Raw genomic sequence first — 16,504 nt, 5'->3', positions numbered from 1 at the left:
TCCCATCAGGATAAAAAAAGCCATCTCCACACTGCTCACATGTCTGTGGCTCCCATTCCTCACCAGCCCCTGGGCTGCTCTTCCCAAAAAGGCTCAGAGCCCACAAAACCCACATGACCATTAAACACGAGGTTCCAGGATCCAGCTCTGAGATGGAACTGGGATCAATTTCTGCTGATCCCGGATCTCCCTGGGTGGCCACCGCTTCGGAAGAGGTTCCTTGTTTCCCTCTCTCCCACGTGCAGCCCAAAGGATGCCTGGGAATCCACCCTGGGGAGTCCAGCCTGGTTTTCCAGCCTCAGGCATGGAACACACAACCTCCTTGGAGCCTCTGTGTTTGCCTTCCCCATGGAGCTGGAATTCAGGGGCTGCATCCCGGGGCTGGGAGCACCATGGCAGGATCCCGAGCTAGATGTTGAGCCCTGTGGTTTAAAACAGGCACAAATGAGGAAAAGTGGGATGAGGATAAAATGGAGATTTCCAGCTCTGCCACAGGCTGGACTGAGGGAGTCTGAGCTGGAAGAATGGGAAGCACCCCTCCATGGATGGCCAAGGACAGCAGTGGAGCACCAGCACAAGCTTTGTTCTCTTAGTCCTTTCTCAGGGCTGAAAGGAATCCAGGAATATACTGAAAATCCAGGGAGCAGTCAGGAAACTGGAACAGGAGCTGGGAAGTCCCTGAGGTCACTTTTAAACCCTTTAAAAATTCATCAAATGAAGTGACGGTGTTAAAGATGCTTCTCCCTGGGCACAGCAATGTTTGAACATCGAAAGCAGAGCAGAGCAGGGACTTTGGAGGAAATGATCCCCTTTTCCCCAGGACTGAGGCACTGCCATCGTCCTCGCAGGGAGGCTGTGTGATCCAGCTGGATCCAAAGGACAGCAGAGCAAACAGAGCCCTGGTGTCACCTGGGAAACTCCTGGGACAGCTGAGCCTCCATCAGGCACCAGCCAGGGGACACCCCAGCCTCCCAGAGAGGCTCCACTGCTATTTCTGCTCCTTTTCCATGGTGCTGTCCATGCTTCCCTCTCTCTCTAAGGAGGCTGGGACAGCTGAGGGTCATGGTTAGGCCTGGCTTAACCTCTGGCATGGGAGAGGCTGAGCTGGACTAAATCCCCACAGTTGCTTTGAAGCCAGCCCAGTTCAGGGAAGACAAAATCCATGTGCTGGGAAGAGTCACTTTGTCCCTTGTCACCTGCACTCCTTGCTGCTAACAATAGCTTTAAAGATGTTTGGGTGTTTTTTTTCTTTTTTTTTAATTTACTTTGTGCACAAACTTGGCACCTCGAGTGCAATCTGAGCCCAGCAGAGCCTGCAGGGCTCCAAGGGCTCCTCTTGGCTCGGGAGGATGCAGAGCTCAGCAAGGTGTGAAGGGGAAGCTGCAGATATCAACCAGCTCTGCTTTAATCAGGCTCAGCTCGGGGTGTGAAGAGAGCCAGGGCTGAGAGCAGGCTCAGGCTCCTTCTGGACCACAAACCAAGAGAAGTGGCCTTGGAAGGACCCTTGGGATGGGCGAGAATAAAGTCTGGTTCTTTTAAAAGAAAGCTCTAAAATAGATCATAGATGCTCCCAGGGAGGCCAGCCCTGCAGGAAGTCTGTGCTTGCTGACTACTGATCCCAGTCTTTATTGATCTCAAACCCCCAGGAAGGCACATTTGGGATATTTATAAACAGCAGCGAGAGCAGAGGGAGTTCTGGGCAGGGTTGGGCAGCCAGAGTTGCTCAGGCTGGGCTGAGAGGGCAGTGAGCCCTAAAGTTCCCTCAGAGCATTTCTGGGACACAGGAGGGCTCCCCCTTTCCTGGGTGGTTATCAGAGGTTAGACCTGGCTTTTCCACACGTATTTTCAGCAAGTGAATCCAGACAAATTCCACCTTTCACAAGGATTTATGGATTTATGGACTGCAAACACGAGATTTGAACCCACACGTGCAAGATTCACTGAACATCTGCTGCTGGGGATCCAGGAGAAATCCAAACTGACCTCCAGGGACCATTCCCAGTCCTGGCCCATCACATCCCCACCTGCCCTCAGCACATCTTCATTGCATTTGGGCTCTATCTGATCATTTCTTGGCATAAGCCTAAGAAAATATTCCTCTAATTCAGGCAGGAAATGCAGACCTGGCACAGCTGGCTTGGGATACCAACAACAAAGGACCTCATGGTGACCACGGGGTAAAAAAACCTTTACAAACAGATCATTCTCAGCATTCAAAGGTGTAACTGGGAAGAAAAAAAATAATCCTCTGCAAGGCAGAAAACGAGATCTGAGTGACAACCTCACGTAATGTACGGCACCCCAGGAGCCACAACTTCAGAAGGTTTTGTGCTGGGGTTTTTTCCCACCTTCTGCAGTAAATTTGAAATGAAAAAGCAGAGGAAGGGCACTTGAAAAGACAACCACACCTCGAACCTGAGAGCTGAGGGTGCCAGGTCAGGTATAAAATCCAGCATTTCTGGCTGGGAGCTCCCTGTGAGAGCACAGAGAGAAATCAGTTTGTTATTTTTGAACCGTGGGGGGACCTGATAACTCTGTGTGTGTCCCCAGGGCAAGAGCAGCACTCCCAAGGGGATAAAAAGACCCTTTCCACTGCAAACAGCCTTCAAGTGCCCCATTAAAGACCCAGCAGCGCTGAGTGTTCTCCTCACCCAAGCTCTGCTCAGCTCCCAAACTCATCCTCACCCTCTGCAGTCAGAAATCCCCAGAGTTTTGCTGCCCTCGTCCACTTGCTGTCACTGCTGCTGCCCCCAGTTGTGTTTAACCAAGATTAGTTAAAAGAAATTCCATCTTCCAAGTTTGGAAAGTCTCTGAGTTGATGGTATAAAGTAAAAAGAAAAAAAAAAAAGCAAGCCAGCGATGCAACAAAAATCTTTAATCTCTTCTCCCCTATAATAATTCACCTGGAAACATGAAAAAAATCAGTTTGGTAATGAAAGTTTTATCCCTGGGGAGGCCCAGCCTCCCATTCCCTCCTGTGGGACAGAACACCAGGGTGTCCATCACAGAGGGGTCCCCAAAAAAAAGCCTTTTTCAGGTGACAAGGATTTAGGAGAGGAAACCAAGGCCACAGGTTTCAAAACATGCTACAAAACCCTCTCAAATCTCCAGGCAGAAGGGAAGCTGAAGGAACCTGCACATTGGGAATTCAGGCAGACTTCTCTCCCTACGTAAACTAAAGAAAGACGGATCTAAAAAATAGTAAACTAACTAAAATTTTAAGTTTTATTTCTTTACATTATCAATAAAAAAAATGTAAGAAGTGTTCTAAATGTTTTGTTCTAATTCTTTTAGTTACTACTAATACATTTTTCCTTATACCCTTTTGAAGTTTTAAACCTACTTTACCTTTATCCTAATCCAACCTAACAAAGTAAAATAGAAAGTAAAGTAAAATCCTACCTAAAAAGTAAATAGACTAGTGATTAGCCAACATTAAACTCACCACGCTTATTAGTACATTAACCAAAAAAATCTTAAAATTAAGAAAAATCTCAAATTTACAAACCAAAACCAGTACACATGGTAAAGTTGATCAGCCTCTGGAACAGACATCCCAGGAGGGACACAGCCTGTGTGACCAAGAGGGACACAGCCTGTGTGACCAGGAGGACATGCCCTGTGTGACCAGGGGGACATGTCCTGTGTGACCAGGGGGACACGGCCTGTGAGACCAGGAGGACACAGTCTGTGTGACCAGGGGGACACAGTCTGTGTGACCAGGGGGACACAGCCTGTGTGACCAAGAGGGACACGGCCTGTGTGACCAAGAGGGACACGGCCTGTGTGACCAGGGGGACACAGTCTGTGTGACCAGGGGGACATGGCCTGTGTGACCAGGGGGACACAGCCTGTGTGACCAGGGGGACATGTCCTGTGTGACCAGGGGGACATGCCCTGTGTGACCAGGGGGACACAGCCTGTGTGACCAAGAGGGACACAGTCTGTGTGACCAGGGGGACACAGTCTGTGTGACCGGGGGGACATGTCCAGCCTGTCCCCAGGCCCTGGTGCCTCACTGGAAGCCCCTGGTGGAGTTAAGGGGTGAAAATTTGGGGCTGTTGATAAATTCTTTCCCACATTGGAGGCTCTGAGCTCCTTCTGGGCCCTAAAACTCAGGAGAAGCCGGTCGGGGGGGAGGCTGCTGGAGCTGCTGGAGCTGCTGGAGCTGCTGGAGCTGCTGGAGCAGCATTCCAGCCCCTGCAGCCCCATCCCTGCCCAGCCCATCCTGCTCGTGCTGTAAGGGGAGCCATGGGCACCTGTGCCCAGCAGGGATCCCTGCAGTGTGGGGAGGGGGCTCCTCCTGGCCCCCTTCCCAGAAATCAGCTTCCCCAGAAGTCAGGATGGATAAAGCCAGGGGGAGCAGGTTCAGCTGAGTACCCAGGGCAGCTCAGGAGTGCCAGAGAGGCTTTGGGGCATCACCAACACTGACCCCACCCCACAGTCCAGGCTGCTCACACACAAAAATATCCCAATTCTCTTTCTCTGGAGTACTCAGCTTTTTCTTTTTTTTTTTTTTTTCTCCCTGAGTACAACACGAGATCACTCAGAATTAAATTATCAGAATGAGGTCCTTGTTGACAGCAAGAAAAAAAAATATCCCAGAGCTTTGAGCTGAGGAGCACATCAAAGCAGGGAGGAAATGTCACCCCCACCCCCCATAACCCATCCCTACCACATTTCCCTGCTCTGTTGAACCCTTTTCTCCTCCACTCACAGCTGCTGAGTGTTTGCTCATTGAGCCTGGCCCGAGGGGACTTTTCTGAGCTTCTGTTCATTCCCTCCTGTCCAGTTCCCTCCCCTGGCCAGGCATAAATCAGGCCTGGCGACAGGAGCAGCAGCGATTCCTGGCACCCCCAGCACCCTGGTTCACAAAACAATACACAATGGATTATTCAGAGCACACCCTGCGTCACACACCAGTAATTATAAACATGAAATCTATCAAATAATGACAATTAACAGCGGATCTGACAGAGTAACACTCCAAATAGCCTGGTGGTTGATTACATCTTATTAATGAAATGCCAAAACATTGAGGGCTCTTAGCAGGACAATTAATTGCTCCCAATAAATCTGACTTCTGCCAGACCTCGTCTTTAAAGGAGGTTTTGGGACATCTGGTGAGAGTTATTTTTTAAAGCAATGGCTGATGGTTCCTACAGAAAATTCCCTGGGAGCTGGGAGAACTGGAGCCACCAACACACAGAAATGAGCAGAAGGAATTAGAGATGAGGGCAACCCCAACACTGGAATAATTTTATATAAACTGGGGTGGGTTGTGGCATAAGATTCCAACCAAGATCCGCTCCCAGCACTTCCCCTACAAACATCCAGGGCCAGCAGCTTCCTTGGAAAGGTGTCCTCAGACACAATGGCCCAGATTCAAGGGGATCCAAAGAGGATGCCAGGCTGCTGGGAGAGGGTGAGCAGAGCCAAAGGAGACCTGTCCCAACCAGAGGTGTCCAGAGCCACCAGGCTGGCTGTCACTGACCCCAGGATGGGCTGTGGTGACAAAAGGTGCAGGGACTGTTGTGCCACTCCTGCAGACACTGGCAATGTCAGCTGCCCTGGACACACAGGACTTGCAGCACTGCTGCAAAGGTGGTCTGTGTCTGTCCATCCATCCATCCATCATCCATCCATCATCCATCCATCCATCATCCATCCATCATCCATCCATCCATCCATCATCCATCCATCCATCATCCATCCACCCATCATCCATCCACCCATCATCCATCCACCCATCCGTCCGTCCATCCATCCATCCGTCCATCCATCATCAATCCATCCATCCATCATCCATCCATCCATCATCCATCCATCATCCATCCATCATCCATCCATCATCCATCCACCATCCACCATCCATCCACCATCCATCATCCATCCATCCATCCATCATCCATCCATCAATCCATCATCCATCCATCCATCATCCATCCATCAATCCATCATCCATCCATCCACCATCTATCCATCCATCCATCCATCCATCATCCATCCATCATCCATCCATCAATCCATCATCAATCCATCATCCATCCATCAATCCATCATCAATCTATCATCCATCCATCATCCATCCATCATCCATCCATCATCCATCCATCAATCCATCATCAATCTATCATCCATCCATCATCCATCCATCATCCATCCATCAATCCATCATCAATCTATCATCCATCCATCATCCATCCATCATCCATCCATCATCCATCCATCAATCCATCATCAATCCATCATCCATCCATCATCCATCCATCAATCCATCATCAATCTATCATCCATCCATCATCCATCCATCATCCATCCATCATCCATCCATCCATCCACCATCCATCTATCCATCCATCCATCATCCATCCATCAATCCATCAATCCATCATCCATCCATCATCCATCCATCAATCCATCATCAATCCATCATCCATCCATCAATCCATCATCCATCCATCATCCATCCATCATCCATCCATCAATCCATCATCCATCCATCATCCATCCATCATCCATCCATCAATCCATCATCCATCCATCATCCATCCATCATCAATCCATCATCCATCCATCATCCATCCATCATCCATCCATCCAACCCCACCCTGCTTGTGGCAGTGATCCCAGTGACCCCACACACAGTCACTGGGAATGGGCCTTTTCCAAGGGCCAAAGCCCAGAGCTGTGAGGCTGCAAAGCTCTGGGGTTTGGCCTTTGGAAAATGCCCAGAACTCCCTGGCTCCGCCCATGCTGGAGCCCCTCACCATCCCTAACTCCAGGACACCAGCTCCTATCAGGGAGAGCAGGGTCCCGCTGGGTCCCTTTCCTGAAAGCTCCTGCTCCCTGGAAGATTCAGTAAAGTGTTCCAGGAACCCCAGGGATCATTTCCTGCTGAGCTCTTGGGGTGGCACAAATTACAGCATCTTTATTTTTATTTCAGCCTTTATTTGAAGGGAATGTGCAAGAGAAATCTGACTCTGGCTGGGCCTGAAAGCCACAAGCACTCTGTAAACAAGCTCGACTCAGAGATTTCCGCGTTTCTCCCTGAAACGCCAGGAGAACCAGCAGCACTGGATAATTGAAAACAGTTACAGAGACTTCATTTTCTTGTTTTTTTCTGGGATTTGCTCTCAGGCTGGCTCTTCCAACCTTAATACCTGGCAGGATTGATCAATTCTTCGGAATCTCGTTTGCATAAGGGTTGATGTGCTGAGGAGAAATCACTGCCCTGGAGAGTTCAGGGATATCCAGGGAGAAAAGGAGAGAGGCCATTTAAAAGGGGTCAGAGCAGAGTCTGTGACCTGAATGAATAAATAGACCCCAAGGAACACTTTATTGTGACATTTTTGGTGGCTTCTGGACACGTCCTCAAACCCCTGGGGACATTGGCTAATTAGCAGCAGGAACACGTGCAGGTATTCCAGCCCTGCCCACGGGACGCTGCCCCTGGGGTCAGAGCACCTGCAGCTCCCTGTGCTGGGACAGGCTGGGAGTACCAGCAGGGCTCCCCTGGCCTGGGTTTGCCTCCTCTCTTTGCCCAAGGCTTGGCAGGAGGGCTCTGAAGAGCCCCATTAGGCACCTGCAGCTCCTGAACTCGGGGAGCCTCTGCCCCCTGAGCCCTGTGGGAGCAGGAACAGGGCAGGAACAGGGTGCAGACCCCAGGAATGGGGGCTGGGGTGGAGGAAGCTGAGCTGGATTTGTGCAGGACACCAGCGGAGCCCTTCCCACCCCTGAACGATGGCAGCTCCTCGGGCTGCCTCACCTCCTGGTTTAATTCCAGCAGGCAGGAGACAGAGAGCCCAGGGAGATGAGATGCACACAGATGTCCTCCCTGCTGTCACCTGTGCTGTCACCTGTGCCAGCCACCCTGCAGGACACCCAGGGACCACAGGCAAACCCCACTGCCTGGGCCCTGCTCACATTTTAACCTTCCTGCATTCCTGAGCATCCAGAGCCCTGCTGCAGGGAAGGAACACAGGGTGAGGAAAAGGGATGGACCAGAGAGCCCCAAACCAGCTCCTCCACCAGGCATCACTCACTGCTGGGGTTCAGAGATGAACCCACCGGGCCCTGTCACCCCACTGGCAGTGTCCCCACGCCAGGGACAGCCACCAAACCTGCAGAGATGCCAGCACAACAGGGAATAGCTCCAGGCACAGAACAACACAGACCCAAGCCCTCCAGCCAGGAGAAATGGCTGGGTAATGCCTGGCAAAGGGAGGTCCAGGAAAGGTCCAGGTCCAAAAAGGAGCCTGGCAGCCCCAGCTAGGGCAGACCCAAGGGCAGGAGAGCAGCTGAGACAGACCTGAGGACACTGCAGGATTCAGTGTCTGAGGGACAGACCTGAGGCCAGGATTTGGTGCAGATGTTCCAGGTTTGCTTTTCTCCTGCTGTAAAAATGCAAAGGCAAGGATGTCCAGCAAGCCTCCACAAGGTGATGGTAAGTTCAGGGAATGAGAGGGCACTTTTAGAACCACTCATTGAATTTCTTTGCATCTTCCAGGTCCTGCCCATGGACTCCAGGTTCAACAGACTAAATTCAGACTGTGGCTTTTATTACCACTGCTTAATGTCTTTATTCTGAGAACCATTTTCACATGTTAGTGCTTTTATCAAAGGAGGCTGCAGTTAATTAAAAGCAGACCTATAAACCAGCTGGTTTCTATTGCCCTCTTTTCATGATAGCCCAAGAACTATTGCATAATACCCAGGATTTACTTGAGTTTCTGCCTCACACTTTTAACACTAACCACATTCACAGGTTAAAAACACAATTAAAGCCTCCCCAGCCTGGCAAAGCTCCTCCATATGATCAATCCCCAGTACATCATTAGCTGGGGACTGTATGAACTGAATAAAACTGTCTTGGTCTTTTTACACAACATTAAAAAACCCTCTCAGCTCACCTCAGGAAGGCACCTGGATACAATGAATGCTCTCAGACCCTTCTGACATTCCCAGAATTTTCTGAAAAGGCTCTGCCTGTTGGAATTTGCATCTCCTCATAGATTGCCTGCCATATTTCATCCCAAATCAATAAAAGCTCTATGAGCACAAATCTAAAATGATGGTGGAGGGTATTGCTAGTCCAAGGAGTTTCTCAATGCGCATTTTGCTCAGTTTACCACAACTTTGGAAGACAAAACATGCACGGCACCATCATTGCACGGGTCAAGCCATGATTTTGCTTGGAAATTCGGACATTTCAAAAGAAATAACGACGAGAAAGTTGCATTGCTTTGAACTTACAGGGGCAGCGCTGCAGGAGGCAGAGGGAGCCGCACGGGACCGGCCATGGAAATGTGTCCGGGCTGGGGCAGGGAAGCCCGGACAAGCAGCCCCCAAAACGCTCTTTCTAAACCCATTTATAGTTACAGAGCTGCCGTGGTATGGAAGGGATGGGCTGCATCAGCAGAACCCTCCAGCACACCGTGATTGGACAGAACCTGCGTGGAAATGGAGCCAGGGAGGGGGAACAAGGAGGCTCAGCCCCTCTCCCCACTCTCAGGCAGGCAGGAAAATTGGGTTAAATTACCCTTTGTGCCTTATGATCTGTTTCAGTTTGGTTGTTTTGTTTTTTTTTTCTCTTTGCAAGCCAGGTTCTGCCCTGGGGCTCGATGGCAGAGAGCTGCTCCCGAAGCGCTTTTGTTCCCTGCTGAAATCCCTCTGCCCCCAGGACCAAACCCCTGCCCCACCGAGAACTTAAGGGAAGGCGCTGGGAGAACCAGGCGAGCTCTGCACGCTCCCGAGGGATCGAGGAGCAAAAGGCAGCTCCTGCGGGACAGAGCCTCCCCAGGGAGAGCCCTGCCACCCCGGCAGCCTCCCCCCGAGCAGGAGCCGGCTGCGCTCCCTCATTCCCGGTGGGATCCTGCCCCAGCCGCGCAGACCCCTCCGGGCAGAGCCTTTAGCCACAGGTGCAGTGCAGAGAGGATCTGGCTACAGGTCCAGAGCATCCTCGGAGCAAACAGCGGAGCATCCACCGAGGCTCCCCAAAGCTGCAAGGATGAAGCTTCCCCGTCAAACCCTTCCTGAGAATACAGTCCCACACATGCATTCCGGGGGAAAGGGAGCATGCAGAGACCCGCGGGGAAGGCAGCTGGAAAATTCCCTGCTAAAGACATGGCATCGGGAGCTCTTACCTGCTCCAATTTGTATTCCCAGCTAGCAGCACACCTACTGCCCCAGGCTCTCAGGGGGCATCGCGGGGGTGCGGATTGCTGCAGGTCATGGGTGTGTACAGCCAGAAGCAAAAAAAAAACGACCCGAAACAACTCCCCCAAAATCCCCCAAAAGCCACAACATGACCCAAATGAGATCCCTGCAACGGCTGTCTCGTTACAAGCAAGATGAGATGAAGGAGGGGTTTTTACTTGCTCTGAGGCATCATATGGAGCTTAATCACAGCAGTTACGTATTGGGTTCTTTTGGCCTTCAATCAAGTGTGTCATTTCGGTGGCAGCTGCCTACGTGATGCTAGCTAGCACCCTGGGCTCCAGTCCTGTGCTAGTGCCGGCCTTGTGCAGCTATTCTACAGCTGGGCAAAGGGGCAAATTCCATTTCCCAGCCTGCGGGAAGCTCCTCCTGTAGTCCTGCGAGCCCTTGGAGCCACCCAGGATCGCACACCTCTCCTCCGGTACCCGGAGCCCCACCGCAGCGCCCGTCCCGCTCTCATCTCCCGGCGCAGCCCATCCGTCTCCCGAGGACTTCCAACATCCCAAAGCCACCGGGAGGGGACACGGCTCGCCAGGCGCCGGCGCTAAGGGGGAGGCAGCTGCTCCATGGAAAACAGCAAAACTTGGTGGGTGGGAAAGGCTTGAGGAGCTGCTGAGTAACCGCTCGGCCGGGAGCCGGCTCAGCCCGCCCCGCTGCAGCCCGGGGCTGCCCCAGGGGCGAAGGAAGCAGGAGGCGAGCGCTGCAAATCAGGTGCCGAACCCGGTGACTGAATGGGCTGCAATCAGCCGGGGCTGGGCTCATCACGGCTCCGAGCAGGCAGCGAGGGTCGGGCGCGACTCTGCTCGGGAGCATTTTGGCTGCCGACAGCGGCATCAGGAGGTGTTTGGGGCCGAATTCCTCCGTCGAGTGCATTTGTTGGGTTTGACAGATTCATAAGGACCCGTCCATTCAAACAGATGGCGGATGCTCCCTCTGCGCCGGGATCTGGGATCTCCACGCGTGTCCGACTCCTCGAGAGCAGGACACCGCATAGGCACCGAGCTCTCATTACATCACCCGCTACGGACGAGCAGGGGGCCAGAAAACGAATCAAGAAAGGTTTTCTGGGCAGCCAAAGTGCTGTTGTGCCGCTCCATGGCAACTCCACAAACACGCGTGTGAGCGCCCACAGGCGCACACCGCCGGCAAGGGGGCACGGCCGCGGATCCGGGTACCGAGGGGAGGGGATGAGCATCCCGAGCATCCCCCCCTGCGCACCCCTCGGCCTCCAGAGGTGCCCCCGCGGGGATCGCTCGGCTGCCGGCCCGTCTGAGCCGGCTGGCAGCGTTGGCCGAAGCCCCAACAGGTTCCCGGTGGAGCCGCGGTGCCCCCGAGCCGGGGAGGGGAGGGCGCTGCCTTCGCGCAGCCGGCTCCCTCCGAGCCCTCCCCTCCGTCCCCGCCCGGCCGGGGGGCAGCCCGAGCTCCCCATCCTCCGCCACCTCCTCACTCACCTCTCCACCAGCCGGCTCCTCCGCCACAGGTTTGCTCGGCTCCACTGCCCCCCCCCCCCACCCCCCCGCCCCTCCAGATCGCTCCGAGACGAGTTATTCAGAGGAGGATGGAGGGAGGAGGCACACAGAGATCTGGGCGGTGGGGATGGCGGAGAGAGAGAGAGAGACAAAAAATAATATTAAAATAAAAACCAAGCGAAGGGATGAAACCAAATGAAAGAAGCGAATAACTGGACTGCAAGGAGGCGATGCTGGAGGAGGGAGGGCGGCGCGGCGCGGCAGCCCCGGCTCAGCGCCCCATGGCCCCGCAGCCCCGAGCGCAGCCCGAGCCGCGCCGCGCTGCCCCGGCCCGGCCAGGGACCACCCTCCGCCGCCAGCCCCGCTAACCCCTTCCTCGCCGGGCCTCCTCCCATCCTGCAGCCCGGCCGGGGCTGCTGCCCGCAGGGAGCGGCAAGGGCAGAGCCCCGACAAAGGCAGCGCCGGGGGTCCCGCTCCTGTGGGGCCGAGCCCCTCGGGAAGTTCCGTCTCCAGGTCTCCTTTTGGCTGGGAGCGGGGTTAAGCCGCCGGTTCCTTTTCTAGAAGCACAGAATCGGTTTTTTTGGAAAACACCTCCAGGGTCAAGCCCAGCCATTGCCCTGGCACTGCCAAGCCCACCACTGACCCCTGTCCCCAAGTGCCACATCCATCCCTCTAGGGACGGGGACTCCAAACCTCCCTGGGCAGCAACTTCCAGTTCCTGAGCACCCTTTCCATGGAGGAATTTCCCCAATATCCACTCAAATCTCCCCCAGCCCAGCCTGAGGCCGTTCCCTCTCCTCCTGTCCCTGTTCCCTGGAGCAGAGCCCGACCCCCCGGCTGTCCCCTCCTGTCAGGAGCTGTGCAGAGCCACAAGGTCCCCCTGAGCCTCCTTTTCTCCAGGCTGAGCCCCTTCCCAGCTCCCTCAGCCTCTCCTGGGGCTCAGCCCCTTTCCAGTTCCATTCCTTGCACTAGACACACTCCAGCCCCTCCAGGTCTGTCTTGTGAGAGGCCCAAAATTGCCCCCAGGACTGGAGGTGCACAGGGGGCAATCACTGCCCTCACTGCCCTGGTCCTGCTGGCCACACCATTGCTGATATTGGCCAGAATGACCCTGGACTTTTTGGCCAGCAGCAGTGGAGGAGAAGAATCCACACCTGCAGGTGTGTGCTGGGCTCTGTGTGCACACACCCTGCTCCTCCCTGCAGGCCCCCAGCCTGCCTGGCCCCACCCCAGCGATCCAAGGGGCCGGGGTTTCTGCCCTGGGAAGGAGGAAGGGCCACGGGAGTGCCCCTCTGCCAGCCAAATCTCCCCCCTTTCCCTGCTGCAGTCACCTTCAGCTGGTACCAGCACTCGGTGGAGCTCGCTTGGCTCCCCAGCCCCTGTTGGAATGCTCCTGAGGCACAGTCCTTGGATCACTGCCTGCCACCAGCACAGCCCCTGACCCCTGGGACAGCTGGACCAGGACGCTTCCAGCAGGGGAAGTTTGGCTGAAAGCAATTTGGGCTGAAAGCAAGCAGAGATGCTGTGCAGGGACAGCGGCTGACTGCAGGAGAGGCTCTGATGGGAGCCCAACACAGCTCAAACTGCCTCAACTGGATCTGGAAAACAGCCTGGAGAGACACCTGTCAGCTCCAGCAACACTCCCACAGCCGTGTGCACATCAAACAAAGCCTGCTGAGTGTCGATTTTAGGGCTCAAAAGGTGTTTAATTCACATCTTGTCTCCCTTGTACTTTTCTGATGTAAAATCCTTCCTGTCTCTCCCCTTCAGCCTCATGGGTCACCGTGTTCCCCATGCTGGGATTTATTGGGATCAGAAGGAACATGATCTGCAGCTCAGCACCCAGGGGCAGAGGGATTTTGGGTCTCCACTCCCTGTGCAGATAAGCCCCATAAAACTCCCATCTCCACCGATATTCAACTTGTTTTGCTCCAGCTCAGCTGTCCTGCCCCAGGGGGGCATTTCTGCATCCCACTGCCCCTCTCTCACTGCCTGGACATTGCCTGTACGAAGATTCAGGAATTATAAACCATCAGGGCTGGGCTACACTCCAGAGTTTTACCATTTTTATGAAGTTATTGGCATTTGGTGAGAAGATAATCCCTGCTCCAGGAGCAAGGCCCTCAGCACCAGTGGAGGAAGGTGAGTGGTAGTACCAAATGTTGTTCCATCAGAATGAGATGCAGATGAATCTCATCCTTTTACTTTTCATTCTTATTTTTTTCCCTTAATCCATGAGAAAACTTTTACCTGCAAGCTCCCTCATCTCCATCTGGGCTGCCTATGTGAGTAAATGGGGGCAAACATCCACATTTGGGAAAGTTATTCCCTGCCTTTAGGTAGTTTCCTTTCTAGGTAGTTTCCTTTCCTTCAGCTCTGAAAAACATGAACCAAAAAGGCCCCAACCTTCATGGCTGAAAGCAGGAGCTGAAAAATCTATTATGCTGATATATTTATTATTAAAAATTCTGAAAGGACTGAGTCCTCCTTAATCCCCAGATAGATTCAGAATATCTCCAGATTGTGTCCACATCAATAGGAGCAGCCCGTGGCTCTTTTCCTTTTTTTCTTTGTTACAGCACAGAGCTGATCACTCCAAACCCTCTGCTTTTCAATTCTCCTGGGGCTGGGGGCTGGGATGGAGCTCTCCAGAAGGATGGAACTTCCTTGAGAATCAGCCCCGGGATGTTTGGAACACTCTCCTGGAAATGATAGAGCTGATAAAATCCTAACGTGACGCAGTGAGCGGTGGCAGCAGGGCAGGCTGTTGTCACTGCCTGGGGACACTCCAGGAGCAGTGACCAGCCCCTGCTGGGATTCCCCATGGAGCTGCTCACCCCAGGCAGGCTCCTTCCCTGGCAGCTGCCCAGCAGAGCCTCCAGGGCAGGGCAGGGGCTTGCTTTGGGCTCCGCAGCCCAGTGAGGGGTGAGGGCACCGTGGACCCAGCAGCAATAAACTGGGTGCCCAAGGGGAGGCAGGGCAAGCCAGGCTATGGCTCCAGGAGAGCTGCGTGCCTTTCAAAGATCCCTTTTAGCCAAATGGGAGGCCTGCAGGGCCAAACTTCGAGGTCCCTCAGAGAAGAAAGTCCTCGATGGGATTGAAGAGCTTTGCTCCCTTAGGGATGACCCTCTGGAAAGAAAAGCCCAGAACATCAGGCAGGCCCTTGGAGGGGAAGCTCTGCAACCCTTCCTTCCCCACAGTGCTCAGAGGGGGCTCTGCCCACTCCAGTTTGGAATGTCCTGGGCAGCACCCACTGCCCCCTCCCTGGGGAGGGCTCAGGAGCCTTTCCCAGCCTTGTGGCTCCCAAGTGGGAGAGGTTTTCCAACCCCCAACCCACATTTTTGGCATTGCTTAATTCCACCCCATTATTTCTGATTAAACACTTTGGGGGAGGGAGTACAATTGCTCCCTAGCCAGGATTTTCATATTTTAATTGTGCTTAATTATTCCAGGAGAAACTTTTATTTTTCCTTTTCCTCCACCTCGCTTCTGCACTGGATGCTTTCTCCTGGAGTTTAATTAGCACATTTCAGAATGGAATATTGAGATTAAATCACTGCTGGGCGAGCTCTGCTCCAGGATTGATGATCCTTGGGCAGAGCTTTTATTGGAGCTGCCAGCTCAGGCATTTATGGATTTATGGATCCAAGGGTTCTTTGGGCCGGGAGCGAGCCAGCGGTGCTGCAGCGGGCTGGGGACACGGCCTTGGTCCCCTGCTGCAGCCACAAAAAGGATAGACGAGGGTGCTGGGGGTGATGTGAGGGTGGTGAGGCCCTGACAGAGCAGCTGGGGCTGTCCCAGCCCTGGCAGTGCCCAAGGCCAGGCTGGAGCACCCTGGGACAGAGGAAGGTGTCCCCATGGCAGGGGTGGCCCTGGATCCCTTTGAAGTCCCTTCCAACCCCAACCACCCTGGGATCCCTCCTGGGCAGAAGGGGCACCCCGAGGAGGATACCCCACACCCCAGCAGCAGGGCTGGCACACAGGTACCCCAGCCCCACCATCTGTGGGATCCGTGGGTTCATTGCAGCCTCTCCCAGAGCCTGGGGCTGGCTGCAAACATCAGATGTAGGCACAGCTTTGGCACCAGGCCAGCCCCTTTCCCGCTGCCTCAAATGCCAGCATTTGGGATCCGAGCTCATCTGCAAACGCTAAAAAAGCTGCAGCTTTGCAACGGAGTCCACGCTGGTGGAGCTCACTGAACGGAGACCTTGAGGGAGGGGGAAGATCCCAGAGCTTTCGTTGTGTTATCTCAGCCAGCTAAAGGCACAGCCAGTGACACCCACAGAGGTCTCCCAGCTGAGACTCCACACACTTGTGGCTTCCTTGGGGCCAGGGAACCCTCTGTGGACAGGAATTCTTGCTGACAGCCCCTTGCAGGAAGGCTCCTTATCCTGGGAGCTCATGTTGGGGGGGGTTATCCCAAAAACTCCCAGCAATTCCCAGGTGGGAGAGAACAGCAGCTCCTGTTCGTGCTGCTGGGCAAGCTGGCTTTTCTCTCTCCACCCAGAGCAGCTCTGGCACAGAGTGGAGCAGAACTGGCTGAGGTTTCACCCTTCAGAGCAGAACTGGGTGAGGTTTCACCCTTTGGAGCAGAACTGGGTGAGGTTTAACCCTTCAGAGCAGAACTGGGTTGAGGTTTAACCCTTCAGAGAAGAACTGGGTGAGGTTTCACCCTTTGGAGCAGAACTGGCTGAGGTTTCACCCTTCAGAGCAGAACTGGGTTGAGGTTTAACCCTTCAGAGAAGAACTGGGTTGAGGTTTCACCCTTCGGAGCAGAACTGGCTGAGGTTTCACCCTTCAGAGCAGAACTGGGTGAG

General features: G+C 53.8%; 1 protein-coding gene across 4 annotated transcripts in view; it reads right to left on the bottom strand.

Annotated features, from left to right (window-relative positions):
* CALN1 (calneuron 1) overlaps positions 1 to 16,504 on the bottom strand; it is a 150,776-nt gene that overhangs the window by 111,357 nt on the left and 22,915 nt on the right. Inside the window, exon 1 of one of the 4 annotated variants that reach the window (XM_021533213.3) lies at positions 11,670 to 11,710. The exons of 2 other annotated variants lie outside the window; for them this stretch is intronic. The gene's annotated coding sequence lies outside the window, so the exon portion shown is untranslated. Of the gene's footprint in view, positions 1 to 10,145; positions 10,716 to 11,669; positions 11,711 to 16,504 lie in introns of those variants that run through there. One more of the 4 variants, XM_021533212.3, reaches the window with a different exon arrangement.

Source organism: Lonchura striata, chromosome 20 (genome assembly GCF_046129695.1).
Source record: "Lonchura striata isolate bLonStr1 chromosome 20, bLonStr1.mat, whole genome shotgun sequence".
Taxonomy (NCBI): Eukaryota; Metazoa; Chordata; class Aves; order Passeriformes; family Estrildidae; genus Lonchura; species Lonchura striata.
The sequence above is the reverse complement of the archived record's forward strand: the minus strand, read 5'-3'. Positions and strand labels throughout refer to the sequence as shown.